Source organism: Alligator mississippiensis, chromosome 5 (assembly GCF_030867095.1).
Source record: "Alligator mississippiensis isolate rAllMis1 chromosome 5, rAllMis1, whole genome shotgun sequence".
NCBI classification, from domain to species: Eukaryota; Metazoa; Chordata; order Crocodylia; family Alligatoridae; genus Alligator; species Alligator mississippiensis.
In genome coordinates this window covers 136,295,494-136,314,670 of record NC_081828.1, presented here as the reverse complement: position 1 = coordinate 136,314,670, position 19,177 = coordinate 136,295,494, and the positions used below count along the sequence as shown (strand labels likewise).

At 43.3% G+C, this 19,177-nt stretch overlaps 1 long non-coding RNA gene across 1 annotated transcript in view; it reads right to left on the bottom strand.

Annotated features, from left to right (window-relative positions):
- Positions 1 to 18,354, bottom strand: part of LOC132250884 (uncharacterized) — a 100,480-nt gene extending 82,126 nt beyond the window's left edge. Inside the window, exon 1 of the long non-coding RNA XR_009462560.1 lies at positions 18,069 to 18,354. This is a non-coding gene — a long non-coding RNA (uncharacterized LOC132250884). The remainder of the gene's footprint in view (positions 1 to 18,068) is intronic.
- Between the last annotated feature and the right edge of the window lie 823 nt (positions 18,355 to 19,177).

Sequence of the window (19,177 nt, the reverse complement as noted above, 5' to 3'; positions counted from 1 at the left end):
TTGAAGTAATGCTCTGCCTCTTCTGGGCATTCATGGGACTTGGCATGGGAACACACTGAGTTTAAAGTGCCATTTTTGTTTTTGTTTTTTAATGTCTGCAAGCACCCTTGTAGAGTTCAAGTCTCAACAGCTCACGTGCTGTAGTTGGAATATTGTTTGTCTGGATATGGTAGCAAACAAGCTTTGCTAGAAGCACTTGTATACCTTACCCTTTGTTTCTAGGCAATGGGGAGCAGTATCAAGTCTGTTATCAAGGTCCCATATCTTGTGACAAATTGAACCTAAATTTTGTGGTGCTCCAGTGGAACAGACTGAAATTGCCTGCAGCATCTTTGTTTCAGTAATCAAAAAATGGGGAGTAACCGAGTATACAAACAAATAATACAATCAGTATGGCAATCCCTTTCTCGTTGTAGTAACTTCATTTTCAGTTGGATATGTCCCAGATCTTGTATTGGCAAGGTCTAACCATATTGTAGGAGCTGTGAGTGGGAAGGTGAGTAGGAGAATTGGGGGTTTTCATGCTGAGAGCATATATTGGAGGCAGTTTGACATTGTTTCTGATAAAATCTAGTTAACGGTATTGATAGTTACTTTGTTCACTTCAGGTTTCAAGCGTAACATGCATGGTTTTGGTAATCAGAAATCTTCAAAACTCATTAAATTAAAAAACAAAACAAAACAAAAGGCCTGATCTTTTAGGATATGCACTTTCAAGCTTTTCTCTCAAACTGAGGTCTAAAACCTCCTCAAAAACAATAACTGAGATTGTCCCATCATCACATGACTCTGTAGGCTGGGACTTGAAAATCAACAAATATGGCAAAACTGGTGATAAAAAACAGGAGACCTAGCAACATTGCACTCATAGAGATTAATAGGAGGCATTGTTGCAAGCTGTCTGCACACTCGGGGCTAAGTAGACAGCCACAAAGCCCAAGGCTGAATTGACTCAACCTTTGTAGGTTAGTTTAAGCTGCAAAGATTGAACCAATAACCAAATGAACACACATTCACTTTTGATTCAGGAAATACAGCCACATGCCTACAGTGGCTCAAGCCAGAACCTGGGGAGGGGCTAGACCACAGCTCTCTGGCATGTAGCCACCATGGGCTATGTGTTTGCTTCTTTTCCTGCTGCCCCTGAGGACTTTGGGATTTACGGTCCATAATCACAGCAGCAGGACTCTGCAGGGTTGCTCATCACTTCCTGTTTCTGCTTTCAGGTGCCTCTGGTATTTGTAGTCTACAGTCACAGCCAGCACGAAGTAAGCCAGCAGGGCAGGGCAGGGCAGGGCAGGGTAGCTCTGTACTTGGGGGAAGGTGAGTTTAACTCCCCTCCCTGGCTCCAAACCCCAGCCAAGGTTTGCTGGGGGGGCACAGTGGGCAGTAAGTCAGGCCTCACTGCTCTAGCCACAGAGTAGAGGGGCATGGCCAGCCCTGCTCTCTGGAGCATCCCAGGGCTGAAAAGCATGCTGGGATGCTGGGGGACTCTGATTCAACTTGGACCAGAAAGGGGTCTGTAACAGAAGTTTTATAACTCGGTTTGACCTAAATCAGTTAAGTCTGATACTATATTCAGCCAGGCTTATCTTACCAGCCATTTTGAAACTGGTTTAAGTACACTGAACTTCTATTCTGTTACAGGTTTAAACTAGTTTCTGATCACTTAAACTGGTTTATGTGTAACTTCTGTCCCTAGCAAGGAAGACAGCTCTGTATAGAGAGAATAGTGAGCTATGTTAGCTTGAAGTCAGGCAGAAGGCAGGGCAAAGTTGTATGGCATCACTGAATTAGACTTGCATAGGGTTAACTTTAATTGAAAGCAGCATTTCTTCTCAACCATAAAGCCTATAAATACTTTGTTTAAACAAATAAACAGACCAAAAACACCTCAATTCTATAACACAGTTTTAGAACAACAGCTGGATTCCCTGGCAAGTTCTACCAGTTACAAAATGCACATGACCCTGCTTTTAATCAATGGATATCCCCATCTTTCCACTTCCAGAGAGTCAATATTGCCTTATTGTGCTGCAGCCTGAGAAGTCAAGGAGGTCAGTGCTAATGCAAACGCACTGAGAAACTACAGGCTTCCTGTTCACTCAGCTCAGCAGACAAAGGGTACTCCCACTTTGAAAAAGCTGGCTTAGTCATTATTTGCAGAGCCAGTCTTATCAGTACTGTACTTGATGAAAACAGTTTCTCCTAAGTGTTAAAAATACCATCATGAAAACGTATAGCCACAGTGCCATACAAGTAGAAACTGCTTGATTGGAACACCCATACAGAGTTTTACAATTAAAGATGATGTCTTGGAAAATTTAAAAAATAGAATGGACTCAGACTGAAAGTCTGAAAAGGAAAGAAAACTGTGCTGAGTAAAACCATGGCACCAAAGTATGAGGGCCTACACTTATAATGGTATAAACCAATATAAATGAGGTGTAGACCATAACACACAGCTCTACATCAGTGGTTCTCAACCTTTATAGACTCAAGGCATGCCTCAGAAAATGCCTGCTCTCTGGCCCTGTGCCTCTGGGGTCATGGAAAACCCTAACTCCTGTAACCACCATATTTCTCCCACAGAAGTCTGCACTCTGAAGCAGAGGGGACAAAATATAGAGAGCACAGACGAGGGGCAGAACCAGTGGATCCACAATTACATGGTAACCACTGCCACAGTGGCCTTAGGATACAGAGTAAGCTAAATTAATTTGTTTTTTACTACTAAAAATAATAGAGCAGTTCTTTTACAAAGAATCCAGAAAGACCACAACAAGTCAGAATATTTTTGACACTCTGGGATTCTATTTGAAATCTCTGGGTTTATCTTATGAATAATGTGTAGATGTTTGCATACCTAACAACACTTATATTGAGTGGCACCTTTAAAAGGATCGCACAACACCTCAGGGTGCTCTGTCACTCCCATTAAGAAGTACTGTTTTATACCAGTGCAATTACTAAGGGCTAGTGTAGAGCACCACTTACTTTTTTGGCTAGGGACAGACATTCAAAGAACCCTGAGCCTGAATTGATTCAATCTTTGCAGGTTAGTCTAACCTGGCTAGGCTAAACTGGTTTTGAAACCAGACAGACATCTCAGAAATGCAGGCACATGCCTGCAGTGGCTCAGGCTAGAAGCTGAGGGGCACTAACGCAGCTCTCCTTTTCTGATCACTTAAACCAGTTTATGTGTAATGTCTGTCCCTAGCCTTCCAGGTTAAAAATTACATCCCTTTAAGTTACATCAGTGTAGGTTTTGCATGTCCTTTTTTTCCTGGGATAGCTGTTTGATCATTTAAACATGATTATTATTGACTCTTTGCCACCTAGTTGCAAGGTATTATATAATAGTGCCCACAGCAACAGCTACCCACTAAGAGCCAGTCATCAGTCTCTGAATACTGGTGTAACTTAGATTAGTATACAAAAACAAAGTGAGTTATACTAGAGTTAAAATGTGTGCTGAACCTGTAGTAGCATTTCATCTCTGTACTTTGTTCTTTGTGACCTTTAGCACAATCTTTTTTGCTCAAGAGGCACTCCTTTGTGCCTCCTTTTCCCCTCCCCCACTCCTTTTTCTGCCTTTGTGCTGCATCTAGCATGGTGAATCTTGGCTGAGATCTCTAGGATATTCCTGTAATTGTTAGCTGTGTTAGCCTGAAGTCAGGCAGAAGGTAGCATCTGACAAAACATCAGATGTATTTCATAGCATCTGATGAATTAGATTGTTGCTTACTAAAGTTCATGCCTCTCTGCAGGGCCATCCATCCCCGGGGGGTGAAAATCGTGGTGACTGCCCCAGGCCCCACGCTTTGGGGGCTCTGCGGAGCTGGGCAGAGCAGCACGGTGCCTCCACGCTGCTGCTGGCTTTGCGTCCGGCTGCTCTGCACCCCCTGCTGCTGAATTCGCTACTGGCTTCCTCATGTCCGGGGGCGGGACCCCACACAAGCTGATTTGCCCCAGGTTCTGCACCCTGCTCAGGCCGTCTCTGCCTCTCTGAACCACTTAGTCTGTCTATGCCACCCTGACCTTCTGTCTGTAATGTTAGTGATGGGTCTAGACTTAGATACACACATCTCTTCCTGCCCTGGGTGCACAATCTAAGGAATTAAACTGTGCGCTATAAGCTTTGTAGCATCTTTTTTTCCCAGGGCCATTCTGCAACTTACTCTGTATCCTAAGACCATTCTGGCAGTACCATGTAATTGTGGATCCACTGATTCTGCCCCCCTCTGTGCTCTTTATATTTTGTCCCCTCTGCTTCAGAGTGCAGACTTCTGTGGGAGAAATATGGTGGTTACAGGAGTTAGGGTTTTCCATAACCACAGAGGCACAAGGCATGATTTAGCTTTTAATCTTCCCTTCCAAACATTTTAAATAACACTTGACTACTTGGTAGCAACCAAAATACATCTGTTATTATATGAAACATGAGTATCATCACAATTTTAAGGATCAGTCATTATGGCTACAATCATTAAGTGAGAGAGGGCATCCTAACAAAAGTGTTGTCACAAATTGTGCTGAGCAGTGTGTTCGGGACTATCAAGCTTACATATTGTGAAAACTATGCAGTGGGCTGCATGACTGCATAGCAGTGGCCTGCACAACTGCAGCATGAGAGGGGGAAAGAGGATCTTTGTCTGAGGGAGAGGATTTGGGGGTATTTTCTGGCCCTAAAGGCAAATCTTGACTTTTGTCTTAGTTATTTTAACTATCTCAGTGTTCAAAGCTTTCAAATGCAGAGTCCCAGAGAGAACAAGAACCAAGAGTGAAAATGCAGAGTCCCAGAGAGGTTAAGAAAGGTAGAACAAAACAAGGATATCAATAAGTGATGGGAAGACATAGCTGAATGCAATACCAAAAGTGAAGAAGAGGTTGTGCGTGTGTCATCATGACAGAAGCCAGGCATTCAAAGACAAAGATGAAGTGGAGTGATGAGGTACAGGCAATGCCAGGGAAAAGGAAGAAAAGATGCAAGTTATTGCAGAAGACTAAAGAGCAACAGGATTATGAGAAATATGAAACAGCCAAGAAGGAGACCAAGGAAGTAGTGGTAGAGGCAAAAAGCAAAGCACCCTAGAAAAGTTGTAAAATAGACTGCAAACAAAGAAAGGTGAAAAAGACATATGCTGACTGGCAGGGGCTTGAGAGGCTAACCAAAGATATTGGGGACATATAGGGAGGCAGGATATTGACAAAGCCAGGACAGATCAAGGGCAAGTGGAGGAATCATTCTGAGAGACTCTTCATGAAGAGAACCCAAGCAGGGTGTAGAAAAGTTCTAGTAAATCAAGTCTTGGTTGAATCAATAACAGAGAAAGAAGTAGCAGATGCCCTTGGTAAGATGAAAAATTGTCTAGCTGTAGGATTGGAGAGAATATAGACATGGAAAGCATCAGGGTACAAAGCTGTAAGTAATCTCAAAAAATTATTTAATAAGACCATGTTATGCAAGACAATACCAGTGGCGTGGAGAAGGAACTTTATGGTGCTTGTGACAAAATCCTAGGGTGTCAGGATGCTCCCAGATGCACACCATGGTATGATATGGAGCAAGGGCTCCTGTTACTTTAAGAGAAAAGGTGAACCTTAGCAGAGAAGCAAGTACCACAGAGTATAAAGGGCAATACGGGTCATCCCACTGTAGGCAACAGGGCCTGAGGCTGTGGATTCATGGTAATTAGCAGCACCTGGGCTGGTTACCCGGGAGTCAGATTGGGTGACCAGAAGCAGTAGGACAGGGGTGGGCAAAAGATGGCCTGTGGGCCGCATCTGGCCCTCCAGCTGATTGGATCCAGCCTACAGGCAGGCACTCACAAATTAACTGTATTCAGGCAGCTGCCCCTGCTGCGCTTTGCTTGGGGCTGAGTCCTGCCTGAGGTCGAGTGTGCTGTGCTCCCAGCCTCCCCTGTTGGCAAGCACAGCTCTGAGCAGGGCTCCTGCTGCTGCCACTGCCCAGGGAACTGCTGGGCTCCCCCAGCAACTCAGGAAAGGGCAGGAAAGCAGTTGCCACTGCCAGCAACAACAGAAGCCCCTGGGAGGGGGGACAGCTGGTATCACCAGCTCTCTTAGTCTCCATCTCACACTTGCCCGGTGGGCTGCAGCCGAGCCTGCACCAGCTCCTGCTGCTTCTCTCTCACCTGCCTGCATGGTGAGGCTGCACCAAGTGTATGTGGGCTGCTCCTATCTGTCCCTGCCTGCCTCATCAGGGCTTTGTGAGCAGCTGAGCTCCTTCACACCCCACTATCCTTCTCCATCCACACATGCTCCCCTGCCTCGCATAAGCAGGACCAGACTGAGGTGAGCCCATCCTGCTCTCCTGAATGCTGCAGCTTCCCCTCCCTACCTGCTGCCTGGAGCAGAAGAAGACGGGGACACTGGATCTTAATTCTGTGTATCCTAGCCCCACTTCAGATTAGTTACAACAGAAAAATCTCTGCTACTAAAGGAAGAGTTCATAGTCACCCCCCATGAGCTCGTTGAGCCTTCTGACTGGTTGAGGGTCCTTCTGGGTCTTCCTATGAGACCAACAGATGCAGGCCACTCAGCAAAACTGATGCAGTCTTGCACTGTGAAAGCAATATGGATAGGAAATTGCTCCCTTTTAAGTTGGACCTTGCATCCATTTCTTTTTCAGTTGCATTGATGCTGTTGCTATGGCTGTTACCATTCAGGAAGGTGAAGTGGCAGTTTTCATTACGAGTCTTAGAAACTGGCTCAATTTCCCAACCTCCCTTCACCCCCACAATTTCCATCTCCATTGCAATGCACAGCACTTAATGCATCTCTGGTGTGCTGACGTATGCAGAGTAAGCCAATTAAGCTAAAGGAAAGATGCATTTAGTTTACATCAAAATGGCCACACCATTCAGCTGTGAGTAACATTCCTCCATTATCGAGCACAAAAAAAAGATTCCTACCACAACACCTGTCCCTGTTGCCCTAGCAACAGCTGCAGACATAATTACAGCTGAATGAGTAAGAGTTTCACAAGCAATTGGAATACTTTCCATAGGCCTTGCAGATCTCATCATACCAGGAAGGACTGTGTGTGCAGGACTGGGTATGATCAAAGGCCGGTAGTGAGTCATCTCAAATCCAATAAATGATCATTAGTTGGAACGGGGGAAAGAGTTAATTAGACGGGCCTGACTATCTAGCAGTTATGTTGGCAAGACTAATGGGGTGGTACTACTGCCACTGAAGACTTCATTTGCTTAGAGTGACTCATTGAGTATGCATGACAAATTATACACTGGAAAACCTGCTTGTCTTTTTTGATGGCATTTGATATTCAAAGTCCAGTATTGTGTGTCCATGCAACAGAAAGCAGCCATGTGACTAACAATACAATCACCCAGGTGAGCACTCCCTTTACTTTAAGTCTTATGCAGAAGAAGCCTGCTCATAGACTGAAACTGGCCATGGTGGTGCTGCTACTGCTAATAACAATGCAAACTTCTTACATGGCCTGCATCAGAAACTGGAGGAGATATGACTCTGGGGACAAGAAAGTCAGCAGTGAGGGTCAGAAGGTCTGAAAACAGCCCCCAAATTACCAGATCCCTGTAGCACTAGGGAGGAAATTCACACCGTCAGCCTGATTCCTAGCTTTGTGACTGTCCTTAGCTTTATAATAAGGTAGAGTGAAATCTTAGATCCCAGTGGCTCTAAAACTTGAGGTGTTCAAGCTCTCTATCCAAATCTGAATCTTGAAGCTGAACTGGGTCTATCTTTTACTTAAGGAATGACTGATAAGTGAACCCCTGAAGTTCTTATTTAAATGACTGATGTATTTGTACTGATGTATTCATTTGGAAATCACAAGAGAAATTATTTTCTTACATGGCTTCTAGATCTTCTGCCTACAGGTAGGCTAGGATTTGGAAATGGGGGCAATGAAAAAATAAGTGGCAGCAAAAAATAGTTACATGATTTTTTTTTAAACCTTTTTTTGTTTAAACAAAAAAAATTCTGTTATAGTTTTAGGTGCAGTTTCAAGCTTGTTCCTATTTTACCCAAACTGGTTTCCTTATCTCTGATTAAACAAACTTGGTTGTATTTTGTTTGCCCTTGAAAGCCTTGGTCTAAAAAGCATCCACTAAAGAACCACTTAGTGCAGGGAATATAAACAATGCTGAGGTCTGTTGGTTATTTCCTTTGTGTGTGCTTTTGAGAGAGAATTTGATTACAGCACTTGAAAATTTTTTTTTTATTGTAGCTCTACATAAGAAAACAATTATGGAGACAGTTGCCCTGATTTTCCCATTGATTCCAATGGTGTGACACTAATTTACACCTTCCTAAGAATCTGTTCCAGTAGTAATGAATATTGTAAGGAGTCTTGGTTTGTGTACGTTTTAATGTGGCAAGGTTATATCTCTTGTAATATTTAGCTCAGGTTCCACTTTCCATATTCAAAGCAGCACATATAGGGCTGGATTATTTCCACTCCTTGCATAAGGAGGAAGGTGCAAGGAGCCCCTGTACATATGTTCAAAGGAGTGCATGTACTGTTCCCAGTTGGATTCATCTCACCTGCAAAAGGACACATATGAAACCATAGCCCTGGCCTTCGGCTCCGGAGAACACAGGCTACACCAAAGTAGTCAAGTTCTACATGCTGGATGAGGCTAGGAGACAGAAGTCAACTTTTAGGTGGAAAAGTTCTGCCTGGGTGAGTGGTGAAATACATCTGTCCCTTACTAATCACTCTCTGTTTCCCTTCCTACCTTAAAGTAGGAAAGATCCCAAGAGATGCTGTGAACTAAAACTTCCTGTTGACATTATAGGGAGGATACAGAGTACTTTCTCTGTATCAAACCCCATGTCCTCTACCAGAAGTCACCACCTAGCAGGCCCAAAATCACTATGTGGGAGCTCTCAGGTTGCACGTCTGTGCATTTTCTGTCTGGTCCCCTCCTTCCCAGTCAACAGTATATCAAAGAATTGTATTTGAGAGAGATGAAAGAATATACCATTTACAATCAGACTAACTGGAATAAACAAAATAAGCAGTAACAGCATGTTATGAAATGGAATTGGGATCTGAAGAGCAACAAGTACCATAAGTCCTTGCTTTCCTGCACACAGATAGATTAAAGATAACCTAGGGTATGTCTAAGATACAGTCACAGCACATGCAGATGTACACACATGGTTTTAATCTAGTTGGCTTAGGGCTTGATGGCAGTAAAGCTTTGGGGGCACAGGCTTCAGCGTTGACTTCAATACTCCACCCCTGCATAAGTACTCTGCAGGTGGAGTCCACTTGCCCTTGAAGTAAATATGAATATTTGTCATACTCAACATTTAATATGGAAACAATCTTTTGTAGATAAAAGAGCTTGTCTGTCCACAACTGTTATAAAGACAGGTTTTCTTAACAGGCAAGCACAGAAAGACTTCCTTCTTCTCCTTTCTTTCCTCCATTTCCCCTACTCAGTAAATACCCATTCTTTCTGTCCCTTTTTTGTATGTCTAGAACTGAATCTATGGCAAGACTTGTTTCATGGGAGGTTCAGAATTGTATTTGGCACTATATGATGGGTATTCTTTGTCAAAGACCATGTGGTTTTGGCCTTTTAAAGTGGTTTTGGTTTTTTAAAGTGGGCTGTTACAGATACACCTGACCCAAGTAAATTAACATTTTTTTCCACTTAGTGAGGTTTTTTGGGGTCACAGTTTTAGCTAAAACCCATGTGTCTGATGAAGCAAGAAACTGAAGAACACACCCTCTGATGATAAGGATGGTTAAGCACTGAAACAAGTTACCTAGAGAAGTTATGGAATATCCATCCTTGGAAATTTTCAAGAGCAGGTTAGACTTGAATGGAATGGTTTAGTTAGGGATGATCCTTTCCTAAGCAGAGGGCTGGACTACATGGTCCAAGATGGTCCTTTCAGTCCTCCTTTCCTATGATTCTATGCACTTGTGGTGAGGCTTTAAGGAGATTACGTTCCATTACTTACAGCCTTTTGTAGCTTACAAGCTTTCCCCACCATTAGGCAAAAGAAATGGAGGGAATGGGGAATTTTGTGCTATGCATTCATAATGTGTGTGAATATTTAAACAATGGTGCACTGATTTTGTTGAGGCCTCTAAGCACTTCTGAGATTTGAAGGGTTCATTGTGTCCTGTCCATCCATGGAGGAAAATATCCTTTAAGTCTAGATGGCTCATTTTAAATGAAGTATAACAACTGAGAGGCCACATCCTCAGCTGGTATATGGGTATTTCTATTGGCAAGTAAAGAATTCTCTGTAGTGTGAGTAGGTCTACTCATGATGACTTTAAACTAGCTAGGGTGAATAGCAGTAATATGGTGGCCAGGGTTTCAGTACTGCCAGGATAAACGTGTCTGGGATGCTAGTTGCATACTCAGATCATTAGCCTGTACGAAGGTTTTTGCTACTGTGTCTTTGTATTGTTTCTCATGCTGCTATAGCTACATGTGCTGCAACTGCACCTTCACTTTGCTGTGTGGATGTAGGTTATGCTTACATGGCACAATCTGGGGCCATGCAGAGAGACTCAAGATAGCTTAGGTATCAGATGCTATATTGCTGCATTCTCAGCAGGATTAATTACTCCAGTCAGAGTAGCACACTAACATGGCTGTCCTGCTTCCAGTACTTGAGTTCTGACTTTGCTTGGTTAACTCTGCAGGGTACTGGATCAGGCTGTGAAGACATACGCATAGCTGTACTGAAGTCAGTGGAGCTAGACTAATTTCTACACGCTGAACGTCTAGCCCAAATCTCATTTCTCAATCTATAAGATTCTGAATCTCCTTCCCAGCAAACCAAAAGGTGTAAAAATTGTTTCTCTACCAGCATTGTATAGACTGCTACCCTCCCAGGATGAGTTTAGCTATATATTTAACTAACCAGATCTTGCATAGCTGGTTTTCAGGGTTAAGTGAACTGCCTCATTATTTTCCAGCTCTTGGTTATGTCCTGATCTCTGCTTTGGATGCCTGAGAAATTAGGGTAAATGGGCATACCTACTGCTTTTCTTCTGAGAGGGTGACTTATTTTCAAGCTGAGTTTTTCCAGTGAAAATGTTACTGGGCAACATTATTTATGCTGTACGTAGAATACACAGCTTCTTATTCACTTCCCCACCCCTTCGTTTTCTCTTTCTATGCCTTTCACCTTCCTGACGCACAAACACATTGGTTTAAGTGCACATACATTACCCTCTTCTGTGGTTGTTTATTCAGTTTAACTGTATTGATTTAGGTTGATCTAGACCGTGATTTTTCAACCAGTGTGCTGTGGCACCATGGGGTGCCTTGAGATTTTTTCAAGGATGCCACAGAGTGCCACATAGTGTTAACACTGGTAGGTATACAAACATGATTCACAAGGTAAACTCTGAGTTTTCAAATAGGAACCTGTATTGTTAAAAACATTCTGACCTGTTGTGGCCTAAGTTCTTTGCAACAGAAGAATTGTTCTGTTATATTCTGTGGTCAAAAAACAAGTGAGAACTAAGACCTGGCATTCCTAAGTGGTGCCTTGAGTCTAACAAGGTGTGCCTTGAGTTTAGAAAGATTGAGAACTAGTGATCTAGACATGCAAAGGCAGGGTATATCTTGGCCATCTGTGAATGTATTTGAATTCACAGACCTGAGTTTCTGTATCTATAAATGTGCCCATTCATACACTTCCATCAACAATTGCTCTTTGTTGCTTTTCTATCCTTAGGTAGCAGAACTGATGACAGAAGTTATCGTCTTAAATGGTGCCATCATGGGGTATAAAACAAGTAGGAACCATTGAGTATTGATACAGGGACGGTAAAATTAAGGTAAAAGAGAGCTGCTGTTGGTTTCATTGCAGGTAGTACTTTATTTACAGTAGTTATTTGAAAGGCAAAGATTATAATGAAAAATAAATAAAACTCTAGAAAACCAGATCTCACAGTTTGAAAATGGTAACTATAAAAGTCTTTTAAAGATTTCTTGTTAAGTGATGCTCATCTATACCACGAATCTGCTTCTGGGGACTACCAGAGTTACTGTAAGTTTGTCCCAGGCACTGGCAACACCCGACATACATAGTTTTGCTGTATTAGATGCTCTTATTGAGAGCAGCCTGATGAAATGTCATACCAAATTACTTTGCACAGGAGGTTTGGCTGTAAGCAAAAATCAACACAGGTGACTGATTGGGTTCTGTTGGTTCTCGGGTCTCTTGCAGTTTCAGAAACTCTTGGCCAGATTCCATCTCCTTTTGGTTATGGGCATGGGACTGAGCAACAAATGAGGCTAGACTTTGGAGGATCTACCCTTTGTAGGATAGGCTTTGAGGAGGAGAGAAAGGCCTTGTGATAGAGTTCAGTTTGGAAGGAAACATTGAAAGGTTATTTTTGTGCCTAATTCTCTGTAACTTGTATAGCTCTTTGTGTTGTGCAAAAGGAGTGTAAAAAGCTCCCAAGCCTGAATGCCAATTTTTGTACTGACCTAAGCAGCTATCACTTAAGACTATGTAAAGAGTCAAAACTGTTATTTTTAACAAGTTGTTTAGTTTTTTAATACTATTAATTTATTTTTGGTTGGCATCTGTTTGCATCCTTATAACTTTTAATAATTTGAAAATGTGCTTAGACATTCATCTGAAACCAGTGAATTAATACAAAAAACTTTCCAACACTGGAAATCCACTGAAAATTAAAATGAGAGAGCCTAATAATGAATTGACTGACATCCAAGGATTCTGATTACCCACTATTCTTGTTATAGTCAGTGATAGCTTTGGTTGTACTTGGGTGCATCTACATGTTCATTAATGCGCCGTAGTTACAGCTCATTAAGTTTAGCACTTGGTTAACTAAGTACTTAGTCATTGCACAGTAACTCATGCTACTGCACAGTAGTGTCAGTGCATGGGTTTTTAGTGATGCTTACCATGCAGTAGCCTAATACTACTGCACAGTAGCATATTGGCATGGTTTTTGCCCAGCACACTACTGTGCAGTTAGCGTCTTGTGTATGTGCTCCCCTCGTCTCCAAAAAGCAGATCATAAAACGCTCATGTAATAATAATGCTAAGGATTCATAAAGAGACAAATTTCCCTCTTTTGTTAGTACAAGGAAGATGAGAATTTGGCTTTTAACACAGGCAGAATTTCAATTAACAATAATCCACTTCCAGTGCTATAATGTTACAGTTCTAGTGTTCTTCCTTAGCTGGTTCCATGGGCAGATCTAGTATTTTGAAAAGGGGAGTGTAGATGCTGTAGTGCATCATCATATATAGCACAACACACATTTTTCTCCAGTTAAAAAGGAAAAACTAGAAGGTTCAGTAACAAGAATGAGCCCAGAGCTATAATATTCAATTTAAGATTGAAGTGCAAACCCCACGCCCCAAAAAACCTTTATTGGAATGTGCATTAATTTGCTATATCATATATTATGTATAAAAACATAACAGACGAGGCAAAAATAATCCAAATACTTTGTTTCATTTGTCCTGGCATTGTTATAGTTGTATGTTGTTTTTCAGAATCATAAAACAAAATCAAGCCTTCTTGAGCATCTGGATAATGCCCCAAGGCTTCATTGAAAGTGATTTCCACACCTGTACTAATGTTCACCTGAGTTAATATTTCCACATCTGAATAAATATTTTTAGCTAGAGTTAAAAACCAGTCTGCAGAGTTGCAAAATAGGAGCTAAATGCATATGAGCAGCAAACAGACAGCAGCACTGCAGAAGTAAGGATAGCTGCAGTGCTGGAGCCATTAAAGACCATTTAAAAGGAAAGAGGATCATTAACACCTGTGGAATAAAGTGTTTAGAAGGAATCAAGCAGGTTATAATGAGCCATGAAGTCAATCAACTCCCTCACTGCTGCTTCAATAGAAACCCTGCTGGCTGCTGCTGCTAGACAGTTGGCTTTAAACTTTGGATGGACCAGTGTAACCCTTCTGCCAAGCACTAGATGGCAGCAATAAGGCCTGAGTTCACCTTAGGGGTTTTACACAAATTGATCATCTTGGCTTGAGCCTGCACCCAGAAACCTGGGAAAATAATTTCTGCCTGGGTGCTCCAATGTGAACAAACTTCTGTACTTGCAAGCAATATCAAACTATAATAGAGTTTATTAGTAAGGGAAAGGGAAATGGGATGACAAACATTTAAGAACCCCTTAATAATCATTAGCTCACCTCAACCCACTGTGAACAGTTCAGCACAATCAATAGGTTCAGAGTTCTCGCTTGGCACTACACAGGGTAAACAGTGTAGACAGTAGGGCTAGTGTAGCTCTTAGCCCAAGGCTTCCCTTGCCTCACTGGCTAGGGGTAGTCATTACACACAAACTGGTTTAAGTGATCAGAAACTGGTTTAAACCTGTAACAGAACAGATGTTCAGTGCACATAAACCAGTTTGAAAATGGCTAAAGTCAGTTTGAGATAAACCTGGTTGAATGTAGTATCAGACTTAACTGATTTGGGTCAAACTCATTCACGCAATGTCTGTCCCAGACCACTGGTTTAAGTTAAACCAGACTCCCCCAGCATCCCAGAATGCTGGGTGGGGCTCTCTACTCCACAGCAGAGCTGGGTCCTCTCTGCCCCCTGGTTGGAGCTTGGCAGAGACTGCAGGCATCTGTCTGGCCTCCCCCTGACCCCTCCTCTTCCCTCACCACTCCCTGCTAAGCAGGGATTCCCTGGTCCCCTCTGCCTTACACAGACACCACATGCTGGCTAAGGTCCATGCTGTGGCAGATGGATCAAAGGCAGAATCAACAGATAGCTGGTAATGTCCCTCTGTTGTTTTCTTAATGGGGTGATAAACACTGTGTTATCAATTCCCTACTGGACTGGTCAAAGGGGGGACCTCTTCCTAATCAGAGCATCCTGCCAGGGCCTGGTCAGGCCCCGCCTCAACTCAGCACTATGGAAGGGAAGGGAGGGCTGCTTTAGTGCCCCCTGGCTTCTAGCCTGAGGCGCTGCAGCCATGTGCCTGCATTTCTGGGATAGCTGTACAGTTACAAACTGATTCAGCGTAGCCAGGTTAAACTAACTTGCAAAGATTGAATCAATTCAGACTTGGGCTTTTTGAATGTCTCTCCCTAACCACCACCACTGCAGTGCTGCTCTACCACTGCTGTTGCCACTCCCCACCACTGCTGGGAGGGCACAGCTCACTTGCAATGTTGTGCCTTGCTGTTGCTGTGGGGTGCTGCTCGTTGTTGCTTCTCACCACCTCCATTACAGTTCCTCACTGCAAGTGGGGAGTTGCTCCTCTTCTGGTTGCAGAGGCAACCCAGATTTTTTAGATGTAGTCTCAGCTCTTTCAGGATCTAGCAGGTACAGGCTTCTGCCTGCTAGTATTCTAAGGATTGCAGTTCTTTAGAACCAAGTGGGTAACAGACTCATACTGAACCCACTAAAAGGATCTGTGCATCAGCAGCCCTTATGTCTTTATGGTTAGATGGTGAGATACAATACTATTCCCCGAAAAGAACTCCAATCTGGAGCCTCTCCCTTTTCTTCTTGTGATTCCTAAACAGGGGGTCCCTTCACCTTAGACTTCCACATAAGTCATGGTAAGCAGTGACCCCTCATGTCCATTTACTCAACTTTCACTTACAATATCAGTCCTCTTATCTATCAACTTTACAGTTTTGGAAGGCAGGGCCAGTCAACACAAACCTGACTTCCATGGCCCTTTAGGCTGCTTGCAGATTACGGGAAACTGGTGCCTCTCAGGTCTGGTGGGGGGGGCACCAGATTGCTGATGGGGGGTGGGTCCCCCAGTAGCTGGTTGCCGAGCCAGCGGTGAAACCGGAAGTGTGCTAAGTGCACTAAGCGACAAAACCTCTAAGTGCACTTCCAGTTTCACAGCTGGCAGTTCCACAGAGTCTATGGCCAATCTTACCTGCATGTACCTCCTACACATCACCAATGTTGAGGATATTAAAAAACAAAACAAAAAAACCTCACACTTTATTGAAAGAACCAGTACATTACTTTGACCCAGCTCTGCAGCGTCTGTATAGATCAGGCACTTCAGTGGGCCTTTTTGGCCCTTTTATCTAATAGCTGATTGAATCAATCCGATTCAATCAACTATTAGATAAAAGGGCCAAAAAAGCCCCACTATAGCGCCTGATCTATACAGACGTCAGGCGAACTGGGTCCAACTAAGGTGCTGCCTGGGAATGTGCTAGACTCAGTGCAGGAGCGTACCCAGTTTAGAGTAAAGCACCATTTTTTTTTTTAATGTAATGTCTGCAAGCAGCCTTACAGTCAAGATGTTAACAGCTGTTACTGCAGTCAAAACAAGCACAAAAGAGTTCTTTATTTCCTCACCCTTGCATACCAATGACAGCATGCAAATAAGCACCACAGAGCAGTGGCGTACCGATGGGAGGGGCAGGGGGGGCCATGCCCCCAGGTGCCAACTGGCGGGGAGCACCAGCCAGGCCCTCCAGGGGTACTTGGTCCCCTGGTGGCACTTTCAGTTTTGCCGCTGGTGTTTCCAGGCTTAGTGATTGGCTGTCAGGGGACCCTTCACCCCTCTGTCCCCGCTCAGCGAACTGCCATGGATGGGGTTGCAAATGGATGCAGTGGTCCCCGTGCATTGGAGGCTCCCAGTATGCCACTGCCACAGAGAAGTTGTCATACTGGTACAGTAACAACAGAGTCACATCAGGAATCAAAGGGGGGTACACCCCTCCCTTGGATCTGCCCCGGCTGGTTCTGTCATGACGGGAACTCCTCAAATTGTCGCCTCACATCTACTTTATTGATGAAATTTGCAAGGTCCCTGAAAACAAACCACTTCAGCTTTTGGCTAGTTATAACAGCAAAAAAGCATTTCAATCATCTTAAGAGGTGAAAAAAGGCCTGAATATGCTGGGAATGGGAGAGTTGTCTGTTTTAAAAGCAAAGGAAGACTACCTACAATGTGCAGCTACTTCCAATCTTATCTTCATATTACTTGCTCCCATTCTTTTGTTTAGCATCTTGCTGATTTGGATACCTTAATTCGGAATCTAGGTTTGTACCCACCACTTCTCTAAGTATGTTGTAATCTTTGGCATAGAGGCATACCGTTTCTTTGCTTCCATATTTTGGTGCTTCTTGTTTCTTGGCCTCAATGCCATGTTCTTTAGAAGAGAAAAGATGTGGCAAAGGACATTGTTGCAATTCCTTCATCTATTTTTGTAACTAAGTATATACTTTTCCCTCAGATTCAGCCTTTTTTAAAGTTTCCTGTTTTCAGGCTCCTCTGTAGAATCTATGTTGTATATTTTTGTACCAATTTCCTCCTTCATCCCCATACTTTGTGTTGTATTTGTATTTGGACTGCTACCCAGTGGCTGTGAGGACTCCTTGTCCACTGCTATGTCAGGGATCTGGGTCGTTGTTATTATGGTAGTCCCTTGAGGCCTCAGCTGAGACTGGTGCCACATCATGGTAGGTGCTATAAGATTGCTGCTGCTCCCATTTACAATCTAAATAGACAAGCCAAACCAAAAAAGAAGGGGCAAAGGATGAGGTGGCTTAGAATACAGGTTTCCCTTGTTTTATGCTGTACATGCGTTCCTGGAAACCAGTGCATAACTCGAATTTGCATAAAGGGAACCCATTTTACAAAGTAACAAATAGGGATACTTTCCAAGACCTTGACTGTACTGACCCCCAGACCCATTTCTACTACTTTTACAAGACAATTTTGGTACTCACCAACAGCAGACAGTACCCACAAGCACTGGTGGTGGTGAATGTTACCATAATGAGGATGGCAACTACAGAAACACGTGTCGCAGACAACAAGCGAGGAGCACAGATCCACACAGGAGACTATATTTTGTTGTGCGTCACTCCCACAATGAATGGCATAATGCAGCTGACTGTGGACTTCCACCACTCCGAGTGCATAAGGGTGAATTTACTTCACCTATAACAATTTTTTAGTATAAAAAGGGTCATCACATAAGAGCGAATTCGCACATGCAGAACCTGCATAAAGCGAGGAAAACCTGTTGTCCCACAGAAGGCAATGAAAAAGGCTAGAAGAGAACTCACTTATTTTGGGTCCTTGTTCAGTGCCTTTGTCACCTCTCCTGGTATGGCAGGACCATGCAGAAACGTTCTTATTAAAGGAACATTTTTGGTTTCTTCTTCCCATTTCCGTCCCATTCAAGAAAGGAAGCAAGTCTGGCTGTATAGCAGCTCTGTTTCTTTTCCATAGCCTGGGATTCCCTTGTCTCCTTGAGTTTTCAACTGCTCAGCATACTGGATGTTACTTGTTACTTGGAGGGTACTTGTCCCGACATGAATGGAATACAGAATACTTTCAAACCCACTTGAAAAGTAGAGTCTTCTTTTTTTCCTTTTCTCTCTTTAAATTTTGATGACTGTAGATAAAGCTTTGCACAGACAAGAGTTTTGAGAGTGGCAATCTGTATAGTGTACTCTAAATCACATTCTTTTTTTAATGGACATTCAAAACTTAAGATGCCTTTGTGCTAAAATGATTTATGGGCACAATCACAGTAGCATATTTTCTCTACTCCAGTTGGGATTCATGTTCTCTGACTATCAGAGGTGCCTCTGAAGGAATTACAGTGCAATAGAGCTTCACTTAGTTGCTTTTTCTGCTTCTGTTAAATTTCTGTTTGTTAAAATTAGAAGTGGAACAAGAGCAAATCCTTCAAACTGAATTTGTTGGATTTTGGAGAGTTTCCGGGTCTGAACTGGATGCAGGGGTAAATAGCCTGGCTGATTAACAGGGCTAACAAGATATATTTCAGTGGCCAAGAAAATGATGAGATGGAATTCTAATATTATAAAAGCCTAAGTCTGTCTGTCTCTCTGTAACGCTTTATTTGCACTCTGATTGGCTGACAAACAGCCAATCAGAGCACAAAGAAGCATTCTGACAGAAAGCAGCCCACCACCATGATGGTGGGGACACAAAGGACGGAGCAGGGGGAGGGTGGGAGGCCAGCAGGGAGGTGGCGGCAGTAAAGTGGACAGAAGGGAGGGGCAAGGCCAACAGGCCTGCTCCCTGCAGGTAATGTGGGCGGGGTGGGCGCGGGAGTGGGCCTGGAACCAACATGGGGGAGGGGGGAGCAGGCCTGAGAAGGGGAAAAGCCAGCCCATTGTGTGGGCAGGGGGTGGGGTGTGGAAAC